This window comes from Rutidosis leptorrhynchoides, chromosome 2 (genome assembly GCF_046630445.1).
Source record: "Rutidosis leptorrhynchoides isolate AG116_Rl617_1_P2 chromosome 2, CSIRO_AGI_Rlap_v1, whole genome shotgun sequence".
NCBI lineage: Eukaryota > Viridiplantae > Streptophyta > Magnoliopsida > Asterales > Asteraceae > Rutidosis > Rutidosis leptorrhynchoides.
The window spans coordinates 214,776,389-214,784,644 of NC_092334.1; positions in this window are offsets into that span (position 1 = coordinate 214,776,389).

Consider the following 8,256-nt stretch of genomic DNA (forward strand, 5'->3'; position numbering starts at 1 on the left):
TCCATTGTTAATTCAATACTGAGACAATCTTTTGTCAAATGTGGTCCTCCACATTGCTCACAACTAATTCGTATTGAGTGAATATCTTTAGTCATCTTTTCCATTCGTCTCTCCACAGCATCTATCTTTGCGGAAATGGAATCTAAGTCATGGCTAGAATCGGCTCTATCTGCTTTAGATGATCTAACGATATCTTTTTCTTGGTGCCACTCATGTGAGTGGGAAGCAGTGTTATCAATAATTTTGTAAGCATCAGTTTCGGTTTTCTTCATAATAGAACCACCAGCTGCTATATCTATGTCTTTCCTTGTAGTGATGTCGCATCCTTGGTAGAATATTTGTACTATTTGACAGGTGTCTAAACCATGTTGCGGACATCCTCTTAACAACTTTCCATATCTTGTCCACGCCTCATATAGAGTTTCATTTGGTTTCTGTGTGAACGTAATAATTTCTGCTTGAAGTCTTACGGCTTTAGATGCAGGAAAGAATTGTTTAAGAAATTTTTTAACTAAAACGTCCCATGTATCAATCGCCCCTTCAGGTAACGATTCCAACCAATCTTTGGCTTCTCCCTTTAAAGTCCAGGGAAATAACATGAGATATATCTGTTCATCCTCCACTTCTCGGATTTTAAATAGTGTGCAGATCCTATTAAAGGTACGTAAATGTTCATTTGGATCTTCCTTCGGTGCACCACTAAATTGGCATTGATTAGTCACCATGTGTAGAATTTGTCCTTTGATTTCATAATCTGGCGCATTAATGTCTGGATGAGTAATTGCGTGACCTTGGCCAGTGCGTTTAGCTCTCATTCGGTCTTCCATACTTAAAGGTTCCAGATTCTCCATAATTGAATTTGTTGAATCGGAATCACTAGAGGATTCTGATTTAATGGTTCGTTCCTCAACAATCTCTGTTTGAATGATTGGTGGTTCCGGAGGAAAGTTTAGTGGTTCAGGATCTACGATTCGTTCCTGAATATTTTCCGGATTCTCAATTGTGAGGCCGGGTTCAAAAAATGGATTATCGGAAATTTGAACTGGAGTACTTGGTCGACTGGATGACGATTCTAAAGAAAAATCAACGGTGGTAATATTTGCTAAATGTCTTGATCTAGTTACAGGTGGTGAACGTACAAAAGGTGGTGAACGTCTTGCTCGGTGCATTCACTGAATATCCTTTTAGTTATAAAAAGGAAAGAAAAATTATAATAAGTTATCCAATCAATAGACTTTTCTGATTTTGCCCACGTTTCGAATAGCCAAAAGATGCAGCAGAGGGGCAGGATTCTTTTGGTCTCAATATAATTGAGGACTGTTTGGCTCCAATAACCCGGTCCACGTACAAATCCAACTATTACTACGAACCAGAAAATTTTGATGTCTATCAATTTAACCACTTAAAATAAATTTTCGTAATTTTAAGAAATTTAGATAAGAAGTAGAATAAAAATCTATGTCCTAAAACTAGAATAGCGAGAAATAAGAAAGAAAAAGAGTTCGTCGAAAAAGGTCGAAAAAGAAAAATGGTTGAAAAATAAAAGGTGACGAAAAAATAAAAGAAACTTATAAAACTTAAAAATACTTGACTAACCTAACCTTATTACTACAACTAACTTAAAATTATAATCGCAAATTGAGATTACTAATTGGAATGATAATTGATACATAGGAAAAAGTCGTCTAAAAATATTAAAACTTACAGGAAAAACTAAATCCCAAATGGAAATAACTTAAAAAGGTACTAAAAATCTAAAAAACTGCGTCGCAAAATTATAAAGCACTTAAATCTTAGTCTAAAGAAAAAGCACTTAAGGAATTCTACGGCAAAGCCTAAAAATTCTAGAAGTAAAAATAACTATGGCAAAGACTATGAATTAAAACTAAATATGAGCAAAAAATACAAAAGTTACGCTAAAACGATTAAAAAGGGACAAAATATAAAAATATACAAAAAGTTGTAAAAAGTACAATTTTTTATAAAAATATTATTTTTATATTATTTATTTATTAAAACTATTAATTTTACAATTTAAATAAACTAATTAAACTAAAAATACAAATTAATAATAAAAACTAAATTAATATATATAATATATAACCCTAATTAGGGTTTAAATATAATAATAATAATTATTATCCGTAATTAATGCAGGCTGCAGTCTGGTGTGTCAGATGGGCTCATGCGATCGCATGAGTCCTCAGTTGCCCAGCCATGCGATCGCATGGGCTAGAGTTTCGGGCCATAGAGTGGGCTGCTACAGTACAGGCCGAAATTTAATTATTATTTTTTTTTTGTTTTTGCTGTAAAATATAAAATATATTTATTAATTAAATAAAACTTATATTTTTACAAACTAAAAAAAAATGGAAATAAAGAAACTTTATAAAACTTAAATATTTATCAAACTCCTAAAAATATTTATATTTTTGTTTTTCTTTTTATATTTTCGAATATTTAAAACGTATTTTTATAAAAACGAATTTTAATAAAAGTAAACTAAAAATCTTTTTTTTTTAGCGTTGCTTCCGGCTTTTAAGAGTTTTCTCCGGCAGCGGCGCCAAAAATACTTGATGTTTTAGCAGAGTAGTATATAAAATAGCTTATATTTTTACAGGAAAAAACTATTAAATACGATACATTTTTACACAAGATATTTATTTATTTATAGAATGGATATACTTAAACCTTGCTACAACACTTATAGGCAGTGTACCTAATCGTAAAGTAGTGTAGTTTTTAGTAAGTCCGGTTCGTTCCACAGGGAATCTTTTTAAACAAAGCTTAACGCTATAAAAAATACAAATATATATATATAAGTAATATTATTATTATAAAGGGGGGTTTTTACCGTTTAATGACCGGTTTGTCGATTTTAAAATTTTAGTCGCAGTTAAAACCAAATGTAAAATAATAAATAAATACAAGACTTAAATTAAAGCGTAAAGTAAATAACGATAATGAAATTGCGAATAATAAAAGTGCGATAAAATAAACTTGCGATAATTAAAAAGTACGATAATTAAAAGTGCAATTAAATACAATAACAATAAATAAAAATGCAATAATTAGAAGTGCAATTAAATATAAAATAAAGGAAATTAAATATGAAATAAAAGAATTATGCTTATTTAAACTTCCGTAATCATGATGTTTGACGTGTTGATTTTAGTTTTATTGCCCATGGGTTAATTGTCCTTTGTCCTGGATTATTTAATATGTTCGTCTGGTTTTTGTCCATAACAGTCCATCAGTCATAAATATAAAGTGCGAGTGTCCTCGTCAAATTATCCTTATACCCGAAGTTAAATATTCCAACTAATTGGGGACTTAAACTGTAACAAGATTTTAATACTTTGTTTAATAATTACACCTGGATGTCGACTGAGTGTAACCCAAGGTTTTAATATTTTGTTATCAATTATACCAAGTGTCCTTGTACATAATTTCACCCCTGTTTTAATTATTCTAGTGACTATTAATCCATTCCCGTGTCCGGTTAAATGAACGATTATTCGTACATATAAATACCCCGCCCATCGTGTCCGATCGAGTGTAAATGGTAATTTATAGGGACGCCCAATTGTAAATCTTTATATTAACATTAACAAACTATCATTTAGTTAAACAAATATAAAGCCCATTAATAGCCCATAGTCTAATTTCCACAAGTGTCGTTCTTTTGTCCAAACCCCAATTATGGTACAAAGCCCAATTACCCAATTTTAGTAATTAGCCCAACATCATGATTACTTCGTTTTAAATAAGCATAATAATAACTTAGCTACGAGACATTAAATTAAAAAGGTTGAACATAACTTACAATGATTAAAAATAGCGTAGCATTACACGGACAGAATTTCGACTTACACCCTTATAACATTCGCTAACATACCCTTATTATTAGAATTATAATTAAAATTAAAATTAAAATATAAATTATATATATATTACGTATATATTGAGAGAAGAGAAAGATAGATTGATTTTGTGGTGCACCAAAGCTCGATTTTCATAGGCATGTGGGCTGGAACTGGGGCTCATGCGATCGCATGGATTTATGCCTTCCAGGCCATGCGATCGCATGGCCAGCTGGGGAGGCTCATATTTGGTTGTTTTCTTCTGCCGACGGTTTTATAAATAATATAATATATTAAATAATTATAAGAATTATTTAAATATTATATTATATTTATGTGCATAGTTGACTTGTAATTTTTAGTCCGTTGCGTCGAGCGTTGAGAGTTGACTCTGGTCCAGGTTCCGGATTTTCGAACGTCCTTGCGTACAATTTAATATCTTGTACTTTGCGTTTTGAATCTTGTACTCTTGTAATTTCGAGACGTTTCTTATCAATAATTGGAACCTCTTGGATTGTATTTTGTACTTTTGAGCTTTTTGGTCGTTTGCGTCTTCAATTCGTCGAATCTGTCTTTTGTCTTCACCTTTTATTATTTAAACGAATATCACTTGTAAATAGAACAATTGCAACTAAAAGCTTGTCTTTCTTGAGGAATAATGCTATGAAATATATGTTCGTTTTTAGCATTATCACTTACTGGAAAACAACATTCGTATCTTGTGAAGTTAGCAAGAGTTCTATGAGCATCAGCATAATTCACTAAGGAAATATCTATAAGAATAAATATTGAAGTATTGATTACATTAGCGAAATACTCCGCGAAGATTATGTAATCTCTAATGTTTTAGAGATTATTCTTTACTAATCCAAGCCAAAAATCAAATGAGCTTAATATGATATTAACTCATTAAATCTGTATTACATCTGAAGAAAATATACATACATATATTTTCATAAAGACTGTAATGAAAAATTCTTGTTCAAAATATTATTTGTGACATTTTTTTTAACGGGTAGGTAATATCCGAGGGATATATAAATGCACAATTAATATATTACATTCTTAGATTCTAATTCAGTAACTCATCAACTATACTCCCTATTTTCACAACAGTATACCTTCTTTTATAAGAAATCAAAACAACCATACTCATTCAAATTCAATCACCTATTCTGATTTTTGAAATCTCAGAATACAACTCGAGATATAAGCAAAACCATCACTCTTAGATCCTTACATTTTTTCAAAGCTATACTTTGACTTCAAAACTGTGATAGAACATCACTTTTAATTGTAACACTCAAAAGGATACGAGAATCAATCGAGATTCATGACGAATTTATCCTTTGGATATTGACAATGACAAGCTGCATTTAAAACGCTTCGAAATTTCAGAAGACACTTCAAATTAGGAACAATCGAGATGATGATCCAATCACACATTACCCGAAGTCTTGTACCTGAAAAACTCTCGAACCCAAAGTCATAGTTTAACACGTACCCGCGTTGAATTATTTAGCATTTATTAGCAAAAACAACCTTACGATTCTTTTCAAAGTAGCCAGTTTTGTCACAGCTCCAACAAGTCAACTTTGACTTTTCAGTAAAACTAATTTTATTATAACTTCGATAGATACGCTGCCCTTTCACCATCGTTACTGGGGAACCTTTCATATCTCACCACATTAGCAGTAAACTTATCAACAACTTCATTAACCTTCGACTTAAACCTCTCCGAAAAGTCACTATACTTATTCATTGAAACTCCATGTTTTACTCATCCGCATCTTGCAACAAGAATTACCATACCAATTACTGAAAATTAGCAATCAGTATTTTGAAATCTTGCAGCGTTTCTACTTCAATAGTTATATATACATATAACATCTATCTCCTAAACTTACACACTTCGAATGTGAAGTTTCTGAAAAACATCTCAAACTGTGAATTAGTTCTCGAAATGCTAATGAAGCAGCAGAAACTGTAAACGACTTTAACAGTCAAAAGTTTGATGACAAAGAATAATGTGTTGGTAAAGCCCAGAAAAAGAGAAGAGTTGGTACTGAACAATGGATTGAGCAGACCGTGAAGGAGACCAAGGACAAATACAAGGACCAAAGTCTGTATTTAAAGAATCTTGATGATTCAGTTTCTAACGAAGTCATTAACGAATACCTTGCTCCTGACTCTAAACCTTTGCAGACCTTATTCTCATCATCATCTTAAATATTATAAGATATCTTCGTATCTCTCATTATACATATTCTCCATATTTCTGGAGATATTTTAACAACTATTCTTATCTGAGATCATTTATCTCTCCGTAATATCTGCAACATAAAAGAAACTGTGTTAGTTTCTAAATTCTGAAAAATTCAAATCTGAATGTTTTGAAGTAGTGTTGGGAACTGAAGCATGAGTTAGTATAATATAATGACACTTGATCAACGTGATTATATTACAGTAATTCATGCTGAGTTTCTAATGGAACGTGATGATTCACAGAACATACCGTCATCATGTGCCATTTACACGACTCTTACATTTTACCAAATCTCCAAACATATTAAGAACATATCTTCTTGATAGTTCTATCTTTTCGGATATTCTGGTAATTTGCCAAGTCAAGATCGTACCATTACGATTTCCTTCTTAGAACATTAACTATGTTCATCCAAAACTTCATACCTACTAATTCTGGACCATTATTCGCTTGACTTAAAGCCGGGAAGAGACAAAAAAAGTATGAAACTCCGAAATGTAAGGGAGAATATAAAGTCCAATAACAACACATAAATTACAAACCGTGTATATCAATGTTTATCGTAACATAAAGACACGGGAGAATTAAAAACACTATAACCCCAAGGGGGAAGTGGAAGAAAACAGCGGTGAAAGTTGGAAAAGGAGAATGATTGTTGCGATAGTAAGGATAAGGACAAGGATTAGAACTGGATTAAGCATTTTCGCAATCTTTTGAAATTGGAATTGAGTATAGAAGTGGTAAAAACTAATGGAATGGAAAAGGTAAATATTTAAGGGAAATAACAGACGTAGTAATCGGGACAGATCATCGCATTTAATTAAAGAGATTCTAATTTCCTTAAATCTCGAAGAAACAGATCTTATAGATTTCCAAGATTTTTTTTTTTGAATCCCTTGAATTTCGGAATTCAACCATGATTACGTCAAAAATTATGACGAAACTTATTTTTCTCATTCCACTATTTTGTGATAGCTTCACTCATACGCTTCGAGTAATTGGATCATTTTATCCATATTACTCTATGGTAATAAAATACTATCTATCAACACATATCCGTCATGAAAACATTTTTATGGTTAGCCATGACGACCTCGATCAAATATCAAGACGAAATTTCTTTAACGGGTAGGTACTGTGACGACCCGGAAATTTTCGACCAAATTTAAACTTAACCTTTATATGTTTCTGACACGATAAGCAGAATTTGTAATGTTGAATCTCAAAAAGTTTGGAACTACATTCATGTAATCAATTACCCTTTGACCGTGTTCGACGATTCACGAACAATTATGTGTATATAGATATGTATATATAATATATAATATTAACTAAAAACATTAACAAAGTATTAGGTATATGATACTTTACATGATCGTAATTGTTTCGATATATTTATCGACATAATTAAGAGATAATATCAAATGATTGAATTATCAGATACATTATGATATGATTACGGGCCTATGTTATGAGGTCCACTGTGATTTAAGAAATCTATTCTTTTTGACAATATTCGGAAAATGGTAAAGTGATTTATAAGTAAGAACAAATGTGTCAATTAACGGGAACTAGACAAGGGTTAGTGGAAATTCCTGTTTAATTTTCAAGGCATGTTTTATAATATTTTCCTAGTGACCTTGATAAGATAACTATGTTAACTTTCATTTTATTTAATATGAAAGTAAGAACGTGGAGTGTAAATAACTTAGATGTCGGATATCGACAAGTTAAGTAACTCGACATTTTTTATTAAGATGATTTCATACGTTTATTTAACCTTTGGACTTTATCCCATGCTTCACCAATAGACTGTAATTTAAAAACTTGAAACCTATTATGAATATATATAATTCTACTTTTTTAAAATGTTTTATGATATAACGATTTAAATTAATATTAAATATATTTATACGCGTATTATACGTACATAGTTTTATACTTTTACTATACTTTAACTTTACCTTTACTTTACTTTTACTTTACTTTAACTTTAATAATTCATATTTAATAATTCATACTTTAATAATTCACTTTAATAATTCACTTTAATAATTCATACTTTAATAATTCACTTTAATAATTCATACTTTAATAATTCACTTTAATAATTCAAAAATCTATTAT